Source organism: Thalassophryne amazonica, chromosome 12 (assembly GCF_902500255.1).
Source record: "Thalassophryne amazonica chromosome 12, fThaAma1.1, whole genome shotgun sequence".
NCBI classification, from domain to species: domain Eukaryota; kingdom Metazoa; phylum Chordata; class Actinopteri; order Batrachoidiformes; family Batrachoididae; genus Thalassophryne; species Thalassophryne amazonica.
The window spans coordinates 5,394,023-5,413,385 of record NC_047114.1 but is presented as its reverse complement, the minus strand read 5'-3'; the positions used below and the strand labels follow the sequence as shown (position 1 = coordinate 5,413,385).

Genomic DNA, 19,363 nt, shown 5'->3' with positions numbered 1-19,363 from the left:
GGAGAGAAATATTTGAGGGTAGTGCAGGACATGTACAGGGATAGTGTGACAGCGGTGAGATGTGCAATAGGAATGACAGACTCATTCAAGGTGGAGGTGAGATTACACCAAGGATCAGCTCTGAGTCCCTTCTTGTTTGCAAGTTGAAGGACGAGATCATACAGGAGTATCCATGGACTATGATGTCTGCAGATGACATTAGTAGAGACCAGGTTGAGTCTAGTCTGGAGAGGTGGAGATATGCTCTGGAGAGAAGGGGAATGAAAGTCAGTCGGAGCAAGACTGAGTACATGTGTGTGAATGAGAGGGAGTCCAGTGGAATAGTGCAGTTACAAGGAGTAGAAGTGGTGAAAGTAGATGAGTTTAAATATTTGGGCTCAACTGTTCAAACTAATAGAGAGTGTGGTAGAGAGGTGAAGAAGAGAGTGCAGGCAGGGTGGAGTGGGTGGAGAAAGGTGGCAGGAGTGATTTGTGACCGAAGAATATCAGCAAGAGTGAAGGGAAAAGTTTACAAGACAGTTGTGAGACCAGCTATGTTGTACGGCTTAGAGACGGTGGCACTAACAAAAAGACAGGAGGCAGAGCTGAAGATGTTGAGATTCTCTTTGGGAGTGATGAGAATGCACTGAATTAGGAATGAACATATCAGAGGGACAGCTCAGGTGGGATGGTTTGGAGACAAAGTTGAGACTGAGATGTTTCTACATGCGCAGAGGAGGGACCCAGGGTATATAGAGAGCAGGATGCTAAAGATGGAACCACTAGGCAGGAGGAGAAGAGGGAGGCCAAAGAGGAGGTTTATGGATGTGCTGAGGGAGGACATGCAGGTGGTTGGTGTGACGGGAAGATACAGAGAACAGGGTGAGATGGAGACGACTGATCTGTTGTGGCGACCCCTAACGGGAACAGCCGTAGTTGCATATATGTATTATTTCGATTAACTCAGCTTGTATGTAATTTATTTTATTTTATGAGATTTTTTTATTGGTTAAGTGATCCCTGCTTTGAAAGAATTTGAGAAATACTGAATTAAATAATACCCCATATTCCGGACAATATTGTTGAAAAAGAATCCTTTTGGTCTCACGATGCCTTCATGAGAGCGTTTGTTTTGATTGTCCGTCGTGTGGCGTTTGTCTGACTGAGTCTCGGCTGATATTTTGTGCGGTTTTGAAATGTCATCTTCAAGTACAATTTATGCAATATTTAGAAGCTGCAGTTTCACTCTTACGAACAAATCACACATCAGAGGAACAGAAATGTCACAAAACATGTGACCTTTATCATGTCAAAACAAGCTGCTTATAAAGCGTGTGTGTGTGTGTGTGTGTGTGTGTGTCCATGTCTGTGTGTGTTGAATCAGAGTTCACTTAAAAAAATGTTTTTTTTTTTTATCTAACTTTTACAGTTAACCATGGCACAAAGAACCCGCCTTGGGACTTGGATGGCAATCAACCAGACAAACAAACAACCTGTTATGGTAAAGACCAGAGTATAAGGTTAGGGCCCAAAATGCAGCGAGTCAGATACTGGAAACCCCGATCCCGGCGTCACACATCTGACACACAGTCCACGCCGGATGGCCATCCATGAGTCGGGTGGGAAGAGGGGATCAGCTGGAAGGCACAGAGCGCTGGTGTGGACAGGCTTCAGCTGAGACTTATGGAACATCGAGTGGATCCAAAGCGAACGTGACAGCTGGAGCTTGACAGCTGCAAGGTAACGACTTTGTCATTACGAAAGGGCAATAACCTCGGTGCCAGTTTATGAACTTCTGCCTGGACATCTCTGGTCAAGAGCCACACCTCCTGGCCTAGCAGATACTGGGGGACCGGGGTTTGGTGCCAGTCTCCATGGACCATAGTCCAGTCCCTCATCGGGAGCAGAACGGAACAGGCAGGCCTCCACACCTGTCTACACTGCTACAAGTGGGCTTGAACAGATGGCACAGATAATTCACACTCTCAGTCAGGAAACAAGGAAGGTTGATATCCCAAAGAACATTCAAAAGGAGACAATCCAGTAGCTGAGCTCACCTGGGAGTTATGTGCATATTCCACTCACGGAAACTGATTGCTCCAGGAGGACAGCTGGGAGGACGTGACACACCGGAGGGTGGATTCCAGTTCCTGGTTTGCCCGTTCCACCTGGCCATTCGTCTGTGAATGAATTCCACATGAGAGGCTGACTAACGCCCCTAGAGCAGAGCAGAAGTTCTTCCAAACCTGAGAGGTGAGTTGGGGTCCTCGGTCTGACATGATGTCCACTGGAATGTAATGCAGCCTGAACACCTGGTGGACTAGAAGGTCTCTTGGGCAGATTGTAGCTTGGGCATGGCCACGAAGAATGCTGCCTTAGAAAATCAGTCCACTATGGTGAGGATGGTAGTGTTGCTGTTAGAGGTGGGGAAGCCAGTAACGAAGTCCAGGCTGATGTCTGACCATGGGCTTCCAGGAGTGGGCAACGGATGGAGGAGACCAGATGGCAAGTGATGAGATGGCTTACTCCTGGTGCATGTGGTTCAGGTGTTGATGTCCTCCCGCACATCTGCCTGGACAGAGAGCCACCAGACGTGTTGACAGAGGAGTCTGAGGGTTCTCTGGATTCTGGGATGACAGGCGAATTTGGAGTTGTGATTGAATTGGAGGACAGCAGAACGAGCATCCGGTGAAACAAAGAGCCACCCACGAGGTCCTCCTCCAGGATCAGGATGATTCTTCTGGGCCTCCCGGATGACCCTTTCAATGTCCCAAGTGAGAGCTTCTAAGACCATCTGTTGGGAACGATGTTGTCTGGTGCAGATGAATGGTCCTGAAGTGAAAACTGTCGTGAGAAGGCATCGGGTTTAATATTGTTGGATCCAGGTCTGTAGGTGATTGAAAAATTAAAACGGCCAAAAAACAGTGACCACCGGGCCTGTCTGGAATTAAGTGGTTTAGTTTATTGTATTTATTCAAGGTTTTTATGATCAGTGCAAAATATGAATGGAATGGACATACTTTCCAGCCAATGTTTCCATTCTTCCAGTGCCTTCTTCCCCGCCAAGAGTTTCCGGTCACCCTCGTCATAATTTCACCCAGCAGGAGACAAACACGAGGCATCGACCTCCACGATGAACTATCAATCTAGATCGGGCTGTATGAGTATGGGTGCAGTGGTAAACAGGTGTTTCAATGACTGAAAGGCACTTGTCACCTCAGAGGACCAATGAAAGGGGGTTTTAGTGGAGGTGAATTTATGCAAAGGAGCAGCTACCTGACTGAAATTATGAGCAAACCTTCCCTAAGAACTGTTGGAGCTGTTTTACGGTGGAGGAAGTGGGCCAGTCGGAAACAGCGCGGATCTTGCAGAGATCAGGTTTAATCTGATTTTGCTGAAATACAAATCCCGGGAACAAAATGGTTTCTTGGTGGAATGCACATTTCTTCAAGAATAGACGATTCTCTAACAAATGATTCAAAACGAGACGAACGTGGTAAATATGTTCAGAAAGGTCTTTGGAGAAAATGAATATATCATTCAGATACATGAAAACAAAACGGTTGAGAAAATCTTGTAACACGTCATTGACCACAGGCTGAAAGGTAGCAAGGTAGTCGGAGCAAAACAGAATGTGAATGATGAGTGCTTAGAACTTTGACCTCAATGACCTTGACACTAATGAAGGAACTTAAATTTGACCTCTCCTGGACAATTCAAGAACCATCCTACAAGTGTTCCAAGTGTGGTGCCAATCAACATTTTAAAAGTATTTGACCTTGGACTCAATGATCTTGACCTTTGCCCAAATGATGAAATTTAACAGTTGACCTTCACCCACTTACCAAGTTTAGCGGAAATTGACAGGATGAGAAGAAGGTCCTGGCAGGACGAGAAGAACGATCAAACATACAAACATATGTTCCTCAAACTTAATGTTTGAAGTTTCTAAAAAGAGAAAATTCAAACTACAAAATGTAGATGAGGTTTTGCTGCAGCCTCATTCTGCAGAGACGTTTCACTCTTTTGTGTTACCAGAATCTATTCTTCAGTCGTCACACTGACATGTGATCTGCATTCCAGATCGAGCGCCACTTTGCAGCCCTGCTCAGAATTCCAAACACTGACTTTAGAAGCCGTGTCGTTTTAACCTTCGGGTCACTCAGCTCTCTGAGGTCCCGAGGACGCCGCGTCCATCAAATCGGCTCATTTGGCCGTTCATTGGGCGCCGCCTTCATTTACTCACCTCGCACACTTTATAGTTCCAACGTGAAAAACACAAAGACGCGTTTGCTACTGCTGATTAGAAAATCCATGTGGGAAAGCAATCGCGTCGCCCACATCTGAACCGCTATTGATTAACGGAGGGGCTGTTGGCTGGAGATGATGGAGATGATTTCCTGGCTGTGATCACGCCACAGTAATGCAAAGGCTGCTGGGATTTATGGATAATCCATCAGGCTACATGTTTTTACAAGCTGCTATCAGATTTGGGAAGCATCCCGCCATAAAAGAGACACCGGGCGGGGGGGCTGCAATAAGTTGAGCGTGGAAATTTATGTGCAGTGTGACAGCTGCATTTTCAAACAGCTTTAGATGACGGGAACAAACGTCTCAGCTCGTTTCTCAGCATCGCCGCCGCTGCAGCACGGCCGTGTGCATTACTGTGACAACAAACAAACAAACATGCCACACTTAACCACATGAGTTACCGTCAGCAAACGGGGTCCTCAGCTCTGGTCGCCAGTGCAGTGGCAGCTCCAGATTTATTTATTTTTTCTGCAGGTGCTATGGGGGAGCTTGGCATTTTTATGAGGGTGCTATAGGCTTGTGTGTGGTGACAGCTCTCTGGTCCACCTGTGCCACATTCACATTGTTGACCGTGATGTAATTGAACGTCACGTTACGCTCATTTTGTGTAAAACAATCTGTTCTGTTGATGAATGTTTATTTTCTTTTATGAGTGAAATATTTATCTAATCACATAAATCTGAAAACGCTAGAAGTGTCTTACTGTGGAAAACTGAAAGGATGATGTCGTGATCATCCCGCCTCTGTAGCATGTTGTTAACATGTTAGAGTTAATTTTACAGTGTAATTTAGATTTTTTTTTCTTCTTCTTCTTCTTCTTGGTGGTGGGACAAAACAGTCTGAGAAACTCACCCAGAGCAGACAGACACTGAGGGACTTCTTAAAAACCCCTTAAAAATCCTTAACAAGTAACTTCCATTATAAGGAATTAACGTACGAGGTCTATTAGAAAAGTATCCGACCTTATTATTTTTTTCAAAAACCATATGGAATTGAATCACGTGTGATTACATCAGACATGCTTGAACCCTCGTGGGCATGCGAGAGGTTTTTCATGCCTGTCGGTTACGTCATTCGCCTGTGGGCAGTCTTTGAGTGAGGAGTCGCCCACCCTCTCGTCGATTTTTTTCATTGTTTAGGAATGGCTCAGAGACTGCTGCTTTGTTTGAGAAAAAGTTTTTCAAAACTGTAAGGCACAACTGAGTGGACACCATTCGATAAATTCAGCTGGTTTTCGGTAAAAATTTTAACGGCTGATGAGAGATTTTGGTCTGGTAGTGTCGCCGTAAGGACGGCCCACGGTGCCTGACGGCGATCTGCGCTTCGAGGCGGCAGCGTCTCACCGTTTCAAGTTGAAAACTTCCACATTTCAGGCTCTGTTGACCCAGTAAGTCGTCAGAGAACAGAGAACTTTCAGAAGAAGTCGGCATGAGGAGTTTATTCGGACATTCCATTGTTAATGGACATTTTGTAATGAAAGAACGTGTGGGCAGAGTCGCATGTCGGGCCGGACCCGACCGCGGGGGGTCGCGACAGGAAAAACACCTCCGTTGGAAACCTTAACGGACAAGTTGGAACATGCCCAAGCTGTTAAACAATTTCTCAGTTACTCACTTGTTGAAAGCCATCAAAAGCCGCCTGAATTTTACAAATGGTTTTCAACACGGAGGTGTTTTTCCTGTCGCGGCGCACACAGATTCGCCGAGTCGTCACGGAAACGACTCGGCGAATTTGCGCACACATCTTTCATTAAAAAACGTCCTTAAACAGTGGAATGTCCGCATAAAGTCCTCATGCCGGCCTCTTCTGAATCTTCTCTGTTCTCTCACGACGTCCTGGGTGAATTAAGCCTTAAATTAGGATGTTTTCAGCTCGAAACAGGCCGACGACGGCGCCTGGAAGAGCTGCGCGACGTCCTGCTCCGTGGGAAGTCCTTACACCGACAGAAACACCCCATAATCTCTCATCAGCCGTTAAACTTTTCACCGAAAACAGCTTAATTTCTCGAATAGTGTCCACTCGGATATTCCTCACAGGTCCAGAAAAAATTTTGATAAAGCAACGCGCTCCGTCTCGAGCAGCGTGTGAAACAAAGGAATTCAGCCGAGAGGGCGGGACCACATCTCACTCAAGGCCTGCCCACAGGGAAATGACGTCACTGACGTGTGAAAAAACTCACGCATGCGCACGAGGGTTCAAGCATGATTGGTGTAATCGCACGTCATTCAAATCCATATAGTTTAAAAAAAAATAAAAGGGTCGGTTTATTATCTAAGAGACCTCGTATTTCCAAACATCATCTTACAAAATAAGGGTGTCATGTGGAGACCAGTGTTCATCTGTGATGATGAATCCCGGCGACAGGTCAGATTAAAAGACTTCATTTAATCCGTGAGCCGGCTTCTAAAGTTTTAGTTGTCCTTGTTAGCTCCACATCTTCTTCTCCATTTTTTGTAGAAGTGTTACAGCGCTACATACAGGCCTGACATATGTACTACAACATTTCACACTGTTTCAGTGGATCTTGAGAATGGAAATATTTCTTGAATGGAACACTTTTTGAAAATGACAAAGAAAAAGATTGTACAGCAGAAGTTCAGTTTCAGTGTAGACAAGGCCTTAAAAACATGGGATGAAATTAAATTAAAATAATAAATAAGGAATTATTTTCTTGGGGGTGCTGTGGGGGTGCTATGACAAATTCAGGGGGTGCTCTAGTGCCCCCTAGCACCCACCTGCCACTGCCCATGAGCCAGTGGAAGGTAGATACTGTATGCTTGCATATTTTCCAAATCTACTCCTCAGACCTCAGGATGTAAATCATAAAGTGCCATGAGTGACAGACTCCACTACCTCCGATCTGTTAACACGCTAAGTCAAAAATAATAAATGCGATCATGCTGTTACTCACCAAATAATGATGACAAACCCTTTAATAGCTGGTGAAACAGTCCAGTCCAAAGCTTTGTCCTGCTCATATAATATCCTACAGAGCTCACTGCCACCTGCTGGACATGTCTGGTATTGTTGTAGGTGTGACTGCAGGACCTTTGTGGCCGGGACGGCGGTGGGATCGAACCCGGACGGCTCACACTAAAGACCATTCCTCTACCAGGTCAGCCAAAGGGGAATTCCCTGTTAGCCAAGCTAGCGGGAACATCTTTTCAATCAGTACCCGGGACCTTCATCCCGCTACATAGGGAAGAATCTGATCATCACATGCGTGGTGGAAATTAGGGGCGGGTGTGGTTGAGGTTACTGTATATGTACGTTGAAATGTAAGGTTGTTTCATTGGTGGCCACCAAGGTTATAAAATAAATAGAGCAGCTTTGACTGTGTTGAATGTTTCATCTCAGTAAAGGTCAAACAAGGTCAACATCCACTGGATTCTATGATATGACATATGTTACCCTGTAACATGATAACAAGCATGACAGATGGTGCAAAATATTCATTTTTAAAACCATGTTAGCTCAATCAATAATTTGCATCACTTTTTAACAAAATTAGACCATTTTTGCTGTTTTTCCCCCATAACACGATAACATTCAGCCATAGTTAGTCCAAACTCTACCTTTTTGGAACCTTTATGGTCAGACAAATAATGTGGTGTATGTTTCAAAATGATTTGAGCATTTTTAAATTTTGACCCCCTTCTGGCTACAACCACCAACCTGGGATGGCCACCATACATTTGTGTAGATCGTGGTAAACTGAAGCTGGATTGTCTGTCAGTCCTCTTAAGTGGTACCAAAAACCAACTTGGCCTGTGGATTACCAGCTCAAACTCCAGGTCCAAGTGCCACTCAGTGAATTTAAAGCAGTTATAAAGTCCACAGGGTCTGAGTCTCCTGAAATTTGTAAATGCTTTGTTGGGTGATATGGCCTTTTCCCTGCAGACTGAAACTATGTATTCATTGCAGCTGTTCTCGGTCTGGTCTCTGTGGATAAAGAGTTAAAATAAAGGTTCAATAAACCAAATAAATAGAAGGAAAATAGTATTAATTCTGCTTTTTGTCAGTCCTGAAAAGGACAATGTGAAGGAATCTGCAGATGTTCGCTGTAAACCAGCTTTTACACACACACACACACACACACACACACACACACACACACACACACACACACACACACACACACACACACACACACACACACACACACACACACACACACACACACACACACACACAGCCACTTCCTCTGGTCAACTCCTGAGTGAGTGCTGATGAACCAATTAGATGGACTCATTAGCTTTTGAAGAGCATTAGAAAATAAAGTCTGCGGCAGGATGGACTTCACTCAGTGTTTTTGCATTATTGATTGAGAATTAATGGTAGAAGCAGCTGTCATTAAACGGCTAAGCGATGGCTACAAAAAACTTTAGTAATGGCAATCCAGACCATTTAGAGTCAGCCAGACGGCTGTTAACCACTTAGAGGTTGGAGATGAGGAGGTTCGAAAGAGCTGCAGCTGACAGGATGCAAGTGTGCACAAAGTCAATACAACAAAAGCACAACTGCTTCCTTTTTGTCATCAGAGCAGATTTTTATATGTAGTTGACATGTCTGTTATATAGTTTTTATTTTTATCTCTGCAGTGTTCTTATCTAATTTCTACAACATTTGAAAGATTAATCATAAAGAAAATCAAAAAGGAAAAATCAAAAGGAAAAAAAATGTTTTGGTATTTATCAGGATCCAGATTATGATTTTTTTTTTCTTTTTCATGGCACAATGAACAGGTTTGTGCATCGACAAAGAGTTTGTTTTCATTTGATGTCTGTGACTGTGGACAAGATAAATCAAAAAAGGCTGAATAGACTCCCTTCAAAGTGGTACAGAGGAGGGTTTTCTTTCACCAAAACATTAACTCTAGGCTTGCATCTCAGATGTACCTTCTGGCAGATTGTAGCTGAACTTTCAGGTCTTCTTTTTAATAAAACCCTCCCCTGTGCCACTTCATAATGAAGCTGTATAACTGGGGATACAAAGTGCAAAACATGCACTGTGCACAATTTCTCCAATCACAGCCACAGAAGCCTGTAACTTCTGGGTTGTCTTGGTGGCTTTCCTCACTTCTTCTCCTTCACTCAGTTTTTGAGAACTGTCTACTCCACACAGATTTACCACAGAGTGTCATACTGTTTGTATTTCTTCATAAGTGATGCAAATAAAGTTCAAGATATTCAGTGACTTGGAAATGTTCATGTATCCATCCCCTGACTTGTCTGAAGAAAACTGGAAATTAAACTGGTTATTTACAGGTAGGAGGTCTGTTTGAAAAGTAACAGACCTTTTTATTTTTTGCAAAAACTATATGGATTTGAATCGTGCGCTTGCATCAGCCAAGCTTGAACCTTCGTGCGCATGCGTGAGTTTTTTCACGCCTGTCGGTTGCGTCATTCGCCTGTGGGCAGGCTTTGAGTGAGCACTGGTCCTCCCCCCTCGTCGGATTTTCATTGTCAGGAAAATGTCTGAATGATTGGAGCAGCGCTGAATCAAATTTTTTCAGAAACTGTGAGAGACAGCCAGGTGGAAACCATTCGGAAAATTCAGATGGCTTTCGGTGAAGATTCTATCAGCATCACACAGATTAAGGAGCATTACAACCGGATTAAAGACGGCCCACAGCGGCTGAGGGCGCGCCGCGCTCCGAGCGGCCATCGACAGGCTGAAACGACCAGATCATTTCCAAAGTGAAGGCTGTGTTGATCCGGGACGTCGTGTGACCCAGAGAAATTGCGGAAGAGGTGGGCATAGCCATTTTTAGGCACATTCCACTGTTAAAGGAGATTTTGTAATGAAAGACGTGCGGCGGAATTCGCGCATCGGGACGAAGCTGCAATAGCGGAGAACAAAAGCAAGTCCATGTTGGAAGTCTCACAGGACATGTTGACATGCCCAGCTCTCCACAATTTCTCGGATACTCACTCGACTAAAAAGCCACCGAAAGCCGTCTGATTCTTCTGAATGGTGGAAGACATGCCCCGTTTTTTATATTTTAATAACAAGTTTATTCAATGAGGAGAAACAAATGCTAAATTATTGTTCTGTTGTAACTTAATTTTTGTTCAGCCTTTGTGACCCGTCTTCATGAAATGCAAAAATGTTGAAATTGGCCCTATCCTGCAATGATAAAGAATCTTTAAAAAAATTACTGGATCCGGATCGTGTTCCGGATCATTACCAAATTTAATGACTTCTAAGTTAGGCCAAGATACACCCCTGGTAAAAACTTAATTGAAATCCATTGAGGATTTTTTGAGTAATCCTGCTAACAAACCAACCAACAAATGGACGTGACCGAAAACATAACCTCCTTGGCGGAGGTCATGAGTGAGTGCACAGCAACTTACTTAAGGCATTATGAGATCTGTCTGTTCCCTGCAGAAAGCAAGAAAGGGGCCGATACTGTGGGAATGCAGCGTGTGAGAAGGCACATAAGGCTTCATGAGATCTGACACTTCAGAAGCTGCTGAGCTGCTCAATTAGAAAAGAGCATTTTTCCCAAAATTGTAAAATATTTTTGGTTGACATATCATTTTATAAAAATGTGCTGAAAATGAAGAGGTTGCGGTATATTTAGATGAACTTTTTAAAAATGGGATGCATTTAGCTGTGATGGAGCGAGAGGCTGTGGCGAGTACCCCAGCTGACACAGAACACAAAAACTCCTTTCTGTTCTGATTTGAAAAGAGAGTTAAACTTTGTTTCAGTTCTAGAATTAAGGTGATGGTCTAGTGGTTAAGCGGTGGGCTTGAGACCAGAGGATCCTCAGTGCAAACCCTGTCAACCTGGAAAATCACTAAGGGCACCCCCCAACCCACCACCCTGCCAATCCTCAAGTTGCTCCCAGTGTGTAGTGAGCACCCTGCATGGCACCATTGTAACACGTGTGTGTGTGTGTGTGTGTGTGGGCGAATGTAAGGCATCTTTGTAAAGCACTTTGAGCTTCTGATTCAGGTGAAAATATAAATGCAGTGCATTTACCATTTTTTTTTTCCTAGATGTAATTTCAGATACAAAATCACTTGTGCGACCTGTGACGACCGGCCCATTGCCTCGCCAACGTCCAATTACATTGTGTGTATGAATGCTGATCAAAATTTTACGATGTGCCAGGCCACGTCCACAGCTGATTCAGAATCCAGACAAACAGCAGCTCTTTTCCATTTAAAGAAACAGGACGCCTCAGAAGGCCAGTTTTTACTGGAACACGTCTGCTTCACCGACCTCATGAACATTAGTGACAAGAGACAGAGGCAAAGCAATCAGCTGCCAATTTATTGTCAGAGTGGGCGTTTTATGCTGCTAACTCAGTGGGGCTCAAATAGATGAGAAGTTTATTTTGATCAAATGCAGAGCGACATGATACGGCGACTGTCACTCAGAGTGGAGGCAGTGTGATGACAGCTTGACGTTGGTTGTTGGTTATATTTATTTTCTGTTAATAATAAAGTTCATGTTTAAACTACATTTATTTTTCATAAGGGTTTGATAACAAAATATTAGGAATTATTGACATTTTAAATGTAGATATCAGTAGATACTGCATATACTGGTGTCAAATATTTTTTACTCCCTAATATCTGTATTGGTATCAGCGCACAAAAAGTCTGTACCAGTCGGACTCGAGTCTGTAAAACCTTCCTCACCAATAAAGATACTAAAGCTTCTGGTTTCTGCAATGCAATCCCAGGCACTCGGCCTAACTGGATGAACCCACTCACTCACATTTTTCCTGAGCATGCCAAAAAACTACAAACAAAAATGATCCACAATGGCGGAATTTACTCCCAGACAGTTGTATTTCTGTATAAATCTGTTTGGCTTTTTCTCTCTTATATTTCACAATAGTTAGACAGAAATAAACAAATCAAAAACCCTGTTTTTGTAACCAGATTTAACCTATGGGTTGATTTAAAGGGCATCTTACTGCATATGTTAGCCATATGTTAGCAAGGTAACTAGCGATACCAGATTGTCACTGAAATAAATCAAATGAACTTTTGTTCCATCAAACAGTCAAACACAGAGGAGGAACTCAAAGTGACCGTGTCATGTTTGCTCATCCTGTGTCATCTGTCATTAAACATTGTGCACAGTGACGCCAAGTAGCCACAAGCTAGCCACACCCCAGGACGAATTCCAACTGCTTCTAGTCATGTATTTGTCACAAATGTGACTTTAGTGCGCTTGGCCAAAGTCCTTCATCTCCAGCGCCCCTTCAGACTGGAGTTGGTTTATTACTTCCGCCAAGGATGTAATAAAATCTTCAGCGTTTATTTATTGTCTGTCTGTCTGACTGTTAGCAGGATTATGTAAAAACCACTGCACAGATTTTGACAAACTTTTCAGCAAAAATACGTATTAGGCCATGAAAGAATCCTTTAAATCATCAGGTTTTACTTTACATGTGGTTTGAACGATTACTATTAGCAGGATTCTGTCAAAACTACTGCATGAATTTTGTCAAAATTGTCAACACGTATACATATTATATTGTATGGCCTTGCCTTACAGTATAAAGCGCCTTGGGGCAACTGTTTGTTGTGATTTGGCGCTATATAAAAAAATTGATTGATTGATTGATTGATTGATTGATTGATATTAGGCCATGGAAGACTCCATTAAATTTTGGAGGTGATCCAGATTTCCCTTTATATAGGTTTGGAAGGATTACTTCAAAGCTACTTCACGGATCGTCACCAAATTTGCACCACAGATACATAATATGCATATGTCGCGGACATGAATGAGCGAAGCTCGTCAGCATCTCACCATGTCATTTTGTTCCTTCAGACTTTATTTTGAATAAATGCTTCAGCAGAGCATTCGCATGGAAAAAACCTTTCAGCTTCTTGGGGGGGGCTTTTAAGCATTTTTCTTTATTTGGTCAGTTAAAGGTCAGTTTCATTGTACAGGGGTCAAAAGTTAAAGTTGCTCCATTAATTTTGCTCCAGCTGTATTTGTGCTTAATTTGATGCTTGTATCACCATTTGAAGGATTGTTTCAGTTATCTGCTGCACTAATAAGCCAACAGAGCATGAACCAGCTGCTGTCTGTTAGCTTCAACATGTTACATTAAACAGAATCACTCTTAAACAGCTAACAGACAGACATGGCAATCCAAATTAAAGGAGAAATGCTGCTTTTAACAACCTGGACCTCATTTCTGACATAAAATATGGTCATTTACTCACCAATATAAGTTTGGTGTGATTAGAAGTCCATAGTTGAAATGATGTGTTCAGTTCAAATCTGAGTCAAACATTTTTCTTCTTCTACTAAGGTGGATTAGAACTTTTTGTGGTACACAGCACCAACTACTGGACAGGAGGAACCTAGCAGTCAGTGTGACTCACTGATTTGAAAATGCAGCTCTTTCAACCAGACATGTGGTGACATGTCAATCATCTGTGTCCAATCAGATTTCAGGGGAGTCCAATGAAACCCCGGCCCCCACTCTAGCTCCACCCATACCAGGAAGCGTTCAGCATTTCCTGTTTCACTGTGACTGACAAATTGGCACTTCCTGTTTGAGTGTGAGCTTGCCACTGAGTTCCCGCGAGATTCCATGGGATCTCGTCTGTCAATCCAGGAAGTGTTTGACATTTGAACATTTCCTGTTTTACTGTGGACTTGAATTTTGTCACTTCCTGTTTAGGATGCCATGTACCGTGAGTGAGCTTCGCGCCACTGCGTGACGCTTCACTCATATTAATACATAGAAGACTCCACAGAATTTTAGAGGTGATCTGGATCTGGATTGACAGACGTCAGAAATCTCTGATTGCTCTTGTTTCTTAATGTAAATGGTGTCATCTAGATTAAGACAGCTTGTTTTGAGCAGAATGTGACGAGGCCTGAAAGCAAATGTGGCTAGAAGACTATTCCTGCATTTCTTCGCCGGTCCCTCCCCCAGCTGGGTGTGTCATCCAATCGGCTGTTGCGGCCCCTCTTTGCCTATAAGAATGTTTTACTGCCTACAGAACTCTCCGGATGAGATTGTTCTCCTTTACACACAAACCTGCAGACTTTCTTTTTTTTAAAACAGCATCTGGTCCGAAGATGAAGAAGATGAAACACAAACGAAAATCCAGCTCACAATTTAATTTTCCAAAGAAGATACCAGGATGTATTTATTTAGGTTTTATGATGTTAAAAACAGTAAAAAACAAAAATCCTGAAAACAACATGAAGTCATTGAAGTCAACATTTTACTATGTGCCAGGCCACGCCCACAGCTGATTCAGAATCCAGACAAACAGCAGCTCTTTTCCATTTAAAGAAACCAGTTTTTTCTAGACCACCAGCTCAAGGCGCTCCTGGTGTGCAATTGAGAGCTTTGCATGGCAGCACGCTAACATCAGTGTTTGTGGTTGGGTTAATGTGAGGCATCTTTGTAAAGCTCATTGAGTGTCTGCAATCAGATGGAAGTCGCTGTAGCTCACTGTTCTGCTGATTTAGATTTCAGCACCAGTTTATAAGGTATTTATGACAAAGGAAAGTCTGATAGCACGTCGGAAATGTGCTCAAAGGGTGGGCTGATATTTCCCACAATGCAAAGACCAAAAGCTAGAGGTTTGGCGTAAAGTCGGCACCTCGTTCCGCTGCTACGCTCTCCACCAGTTTGTCCTTTCATCATTAAAAGAGTAAAAAAATTTCTTTGAGTTCTTCGAAAGTGAAACTCGATCCTTGTTTGCTCAGTGACACTTTGGTTCCAAATTTTCACGGCACATCGACACAGACATTTAAAAAAACAGTTTGCCATGAGAACGACAGTGACTTTGTGACTGTGGCTGCAGATAAACTGTAGTTTAACACATTTATTAGCACAGATTGAAAAAGTTTACACAGAATCACTCAAACACCAACAGCATCCATCATCTCTAAGGAGAATTAGACGTCTTTAAGGCCGTTTTTCTTCACCACCGTCCTCCTCAGAGCTAAAAGACGTCTGGAGTTTGGTCACGGCAGCAGAACCTTCGCCCATTTTCACCGTCGTCAGCTCCTCTGTCATCCTGCCTCTCTGGAGACGAGCTGATCCATCACACAAACACTCGCCCACATGAACGTCATTCCAGGGATAGCTTGATCCATCACAGATGTGCCTACACACACACACACACACACACTTCTACATGTATGTCATTCCATCACTCACACCCATACTTACTTACATTCAGACACACAGATGCACAGCCGGACACCGCGTGGATATTTCCAGGTAATTGGACAGTCCGTCAGCAGGAGGTTACGAATTCTGAATGATTGTCAGCTTTGACACGCAGACAACAGATTCATCTTCAGGCTGAATCTGCTCATGAGTCGACTGAGATCTTCTACTTGATGAACCGAATGGAAATGTTTCCAAAAGCAGGATGTTATTGGTGAATAAGGTTTTAAAAACTAATAGTGTGCACCGTCTGTCACATCTCGTTATCACGTTACAGGGTAACGTGTCATAAGTCGTAAAATCCTGTTGATCATGCTTGACCTTTTCTTTGGAGATTCAGCATCATCAAAACTATTAATCTACTTGCTCAACCAATAATTTGCATCACTTTTTACCTAAATTGGAGTAACGTTCACGTTTGACGCTGTACGAACTGAACTCCAGAACTTTCAGTCACAGATAGTCCAAACTATACCTTTTTGGACTTGTTAGGATCAGACAAATAGTGTGCTATAGTTTTCAATATGATTGGAGCATTTTATGTGTCATTCTTTTTTTGAGGTCTACCTGGTCCTAGTTGGCCACCGTTTGGTACACTGACGCCGGATTGTAAATGTTTTATTCCTTTAACTGTCAACAATTAGGTCAAAATTGATTTGTGGCTGAAGGAATTTTTTTAACCTTTTACCAGGTTCGTCCCATTGAGCTCAAGAGATATTTTGCAAGAGAGACCTGGACAGTTATAAAGTTTCCAGTCCACCTCACCTGTATGTCGTTAAATGTGGGAGGAAACCCATGCAAACACGGGGAGAACATGCAAACTCCACTGTCAGAATCAAAATCACCTTTATTGTCATGCACAGCAATCAGCACAATGACATTTGCTTGGGCATCCTCAAAAACAATGCCCACCCTTACACATAACTTACCCACACACATACTTCAATAAATATTAAGAACATCAGGAGATTTTTTTTTTTTGGGGGGGGGAGGGGGGGGTCAGAGACCTCAAAATTACAGCATTCCAGTTCAACATTTGTCCCCAACAAACATAACTCGTATTGCACTGATCCCACATTGTCATTGTCCCATACTGCACGTTTCATATTGCACATATCCCTCTAAAACATCAATTAACATTTAAAATACCCAACTTTAATCAAAGCCCTTAAATAGCTAAAAAAAAAAAAAAAAAAAAAAAAAAACACAATCCAACATGAACAAATATACCTAAAAGTTAAAAATAGTTCAAAATAAATATTGCACGTGTCCTCCCCCCTTTGTTCTAATTAGAACAATGCAGTTGTTCTGACTGGAGCTTGGGCGTGTCTGCCTGGTTCTGTAACAGCTCGAGGAAATAATCTGTTATTTCGCCTTGTGGTGGGGCTTTGAAGACCCGATAATGCCTGCCAGATGGAAGCAAAGAAAAAAGGTGGTGTGGTGCTGTAACGTTTTAATTAAAAGTATTAAACATGAGGAAATATCTGCGAGCACTTTACAGGATCTTTTGGAGCTTTTTGGCACTTGTGTCCACCTTTCTGTCCCAAGCTGCCCACAAACGATTAATATTCCATGCGATTCGAGGAGCAGCAGTTGATTTCATGTTGGTTATTCAGTTTTTTCAATTTATTTTCATTTACAAGTATATAGCGCCAAATCACAACAGAGTTGCCTCAAAGCACTTCACACAGGTAAGGTCTAACCTTACCAACCCCCAGAGCAACAGTGGTAAGGAAAAACTCCCTCTGAGGAAGAAACCTCAAGCAGACCAGACTCAAAGGGGTGACCCTCTGCTTGGGCCATGATACAAACATAAATTACAGAACAATTCACAGAATAATTCATGGATGAATATACAAGAAATGCTGTTGGTGCACAAGACAGGAGGGTCTCCAGCACGAATACAACTCCCATCTCTGGATGGAGCTGCACCTTAAACAGAGAGAAAACAGAATCAGGCATCAGAAAGACAAAAAATACTGTATAATTTGTGAGCATTAATCAACAAGAAAACAGAAATACTAAGGTGTTCGCCGGCCACTAGCCCTAAACGTCACTAAAAGACCCAGAATTTAGGTAAAGTTGAGGCCGCGGCACGCTCTAATTACTAATAAAATGAATTAAAAGAGTAAAAAGCATAAAACAAAACTGTACCAGTATGCTAGCCATATGAAAGGGAAGTCTGGACTTGAAAGTCTCCACAAAATCTGACTGTTTTATTGACGCAGGGAGATCATTCCACAGAACAGGGGCACGATAAGAGAAAGCTCTGTGACCCGCAGACTTCTTATTCACCTTAGGGACACAAAGTAGTCCTGCACCCTGAGAACGTAAAGCCCGGGCTGGTACGTAAGGTTTAATTAGGTCAGCTAGGTAGGGAGGTGTCAGTCCATGAATAATTTTATAGGTTAGTAGCAGAACCTTAAAATCTGATCTCACTGGGACAGGAAGCCAGTGAAGGAATGCTAAAATGGTTGTAATGTGGTCGAACTTTCTGCTTCGTGTCAAAAGTCTGGCTGCTGCATTTTGAACCAATTAGAGACCCCTAATGGTAGACTGTGGTAAACCACAAAATAGAACATTGCAGTAGTCCAATCTAGAAGTAAGTAAGTAAGTAAATAAGCTTTATTTATAAAGCGCCTTTCACAGACCAGGGTCACAAAGCGCTGCACATGGCATACAAAAATAATCTAAAAATAACATACGAAAACAATAAAATACAATATTAGGCTAAAAAGCTAACTTAAAGAAATGCGTCTTTAGTTGCCTTCTAAAAGTATCTATACAATCCACAGAACGAAGGGCACAGAGGCTAGGCGCCACCGCTTTAAAAGATCTGTCCCCTCGACTTTTAAAACGGGTCCGAGGAACTATCAACAGGTTCTGATTGGACGACCTGAGGCTCCTGGAGGAAGCATAAGGCTGGATCAGGTCCCTGATGTACTCCGGTGCCTGTCCATGCAGAGCTCTAAAAGTCAATACCAGAATTTTGTAATGAATCCTGTAGGAGACAGGCAGCCAATGCAAAGTATTAAGAACAGGAGTAATATGGTCCCTCCTGCGGGTGCAGGTAAACAGGCGCGCAGCAGAATTTTGCACAACCTGCAGGCGGGCCAACTCCTTCTTATTCAGACAGGTGAAGAGACTGTTACAATAATCCAAATGCGATGAGACGAACGCATGAACAATCATCTCAAGCTCTTTTAAAGTCACCATCTTACGGAGCTTAGAGATGTTCCGAATTTGGAAAAAACAGTTCTTAACCAGGTAATTTGTGTGCTGCTCCAAAGACATTCCTCCATCCAAAATGACACCCAGGTTACGCAGGCTGCTTTTGACCATGCAGCTTAGGCTACCGAGATGCTGCTTAATTCCAGGTACAGCACTATCTGGTGCTACAATCAGAGTCTCAGTCTTATTGGAATTTAACTGCAGACTGTTCTCGGTGAGCCATTCCTTAATTTTGGCCAAACAATTTGTGAGAGAGCAGAGTTTCTGTGGCTCAGTTGTCTTAAAAGAGCAGTACAGCTGCAGATCATCGGCATACAAATGATAGGACACATCACTGAACTGCTGGATCAGCTTGCTGAGAGGAAGGAGATACAACGAGAACAAAACAGGTCCCAAGACCGATCCCTGTGGCACACCCCACAGAAGATCTGCAGATTCCGACACTGCATTGCCCACCGTCACACTAAAAGTTCTACCAGTCAGGTAAGAGGTAAACCACTCTAACACACAACCTGACATTCCAACCAAATCCCGCAATCTGTTTATCAGAATGCCATGGTCAACGGTATCAAACGCCGAAGACAGATCAAACAAGAAGAGATAAATGCATGGATCAGGGTCTCAGCATCAGCCATAGACAGGATGGGACGAATCTTCGCT

The 19,363-nt window shown here is 43.0% G+C and overlaps 1 long non-coding RNA gene across 1 annotated transcript; it reads right to left on the bottom strand.

The window, feature by feature from the left end:
- Positions 1-7,827: 7,827 nt before the first annotated feature.
- On the bottom strand, positions 7,828-16,419 carry LOC117522253. The gene is made up of 3 exons (XR_004564184.1): positions 16,410-16,419; positions 13,929-13,934; positions 7,828-7,944 (listed from the first exon to the last, which is right to left on the bottom strand). It is a non-coding gene; the product is annotated as an uncharacterized LOC117522253 (long non-coding RNA).
- Between the last annotated feature and the right edge of the window lie 2,944 nt (positions 16,420-19,363).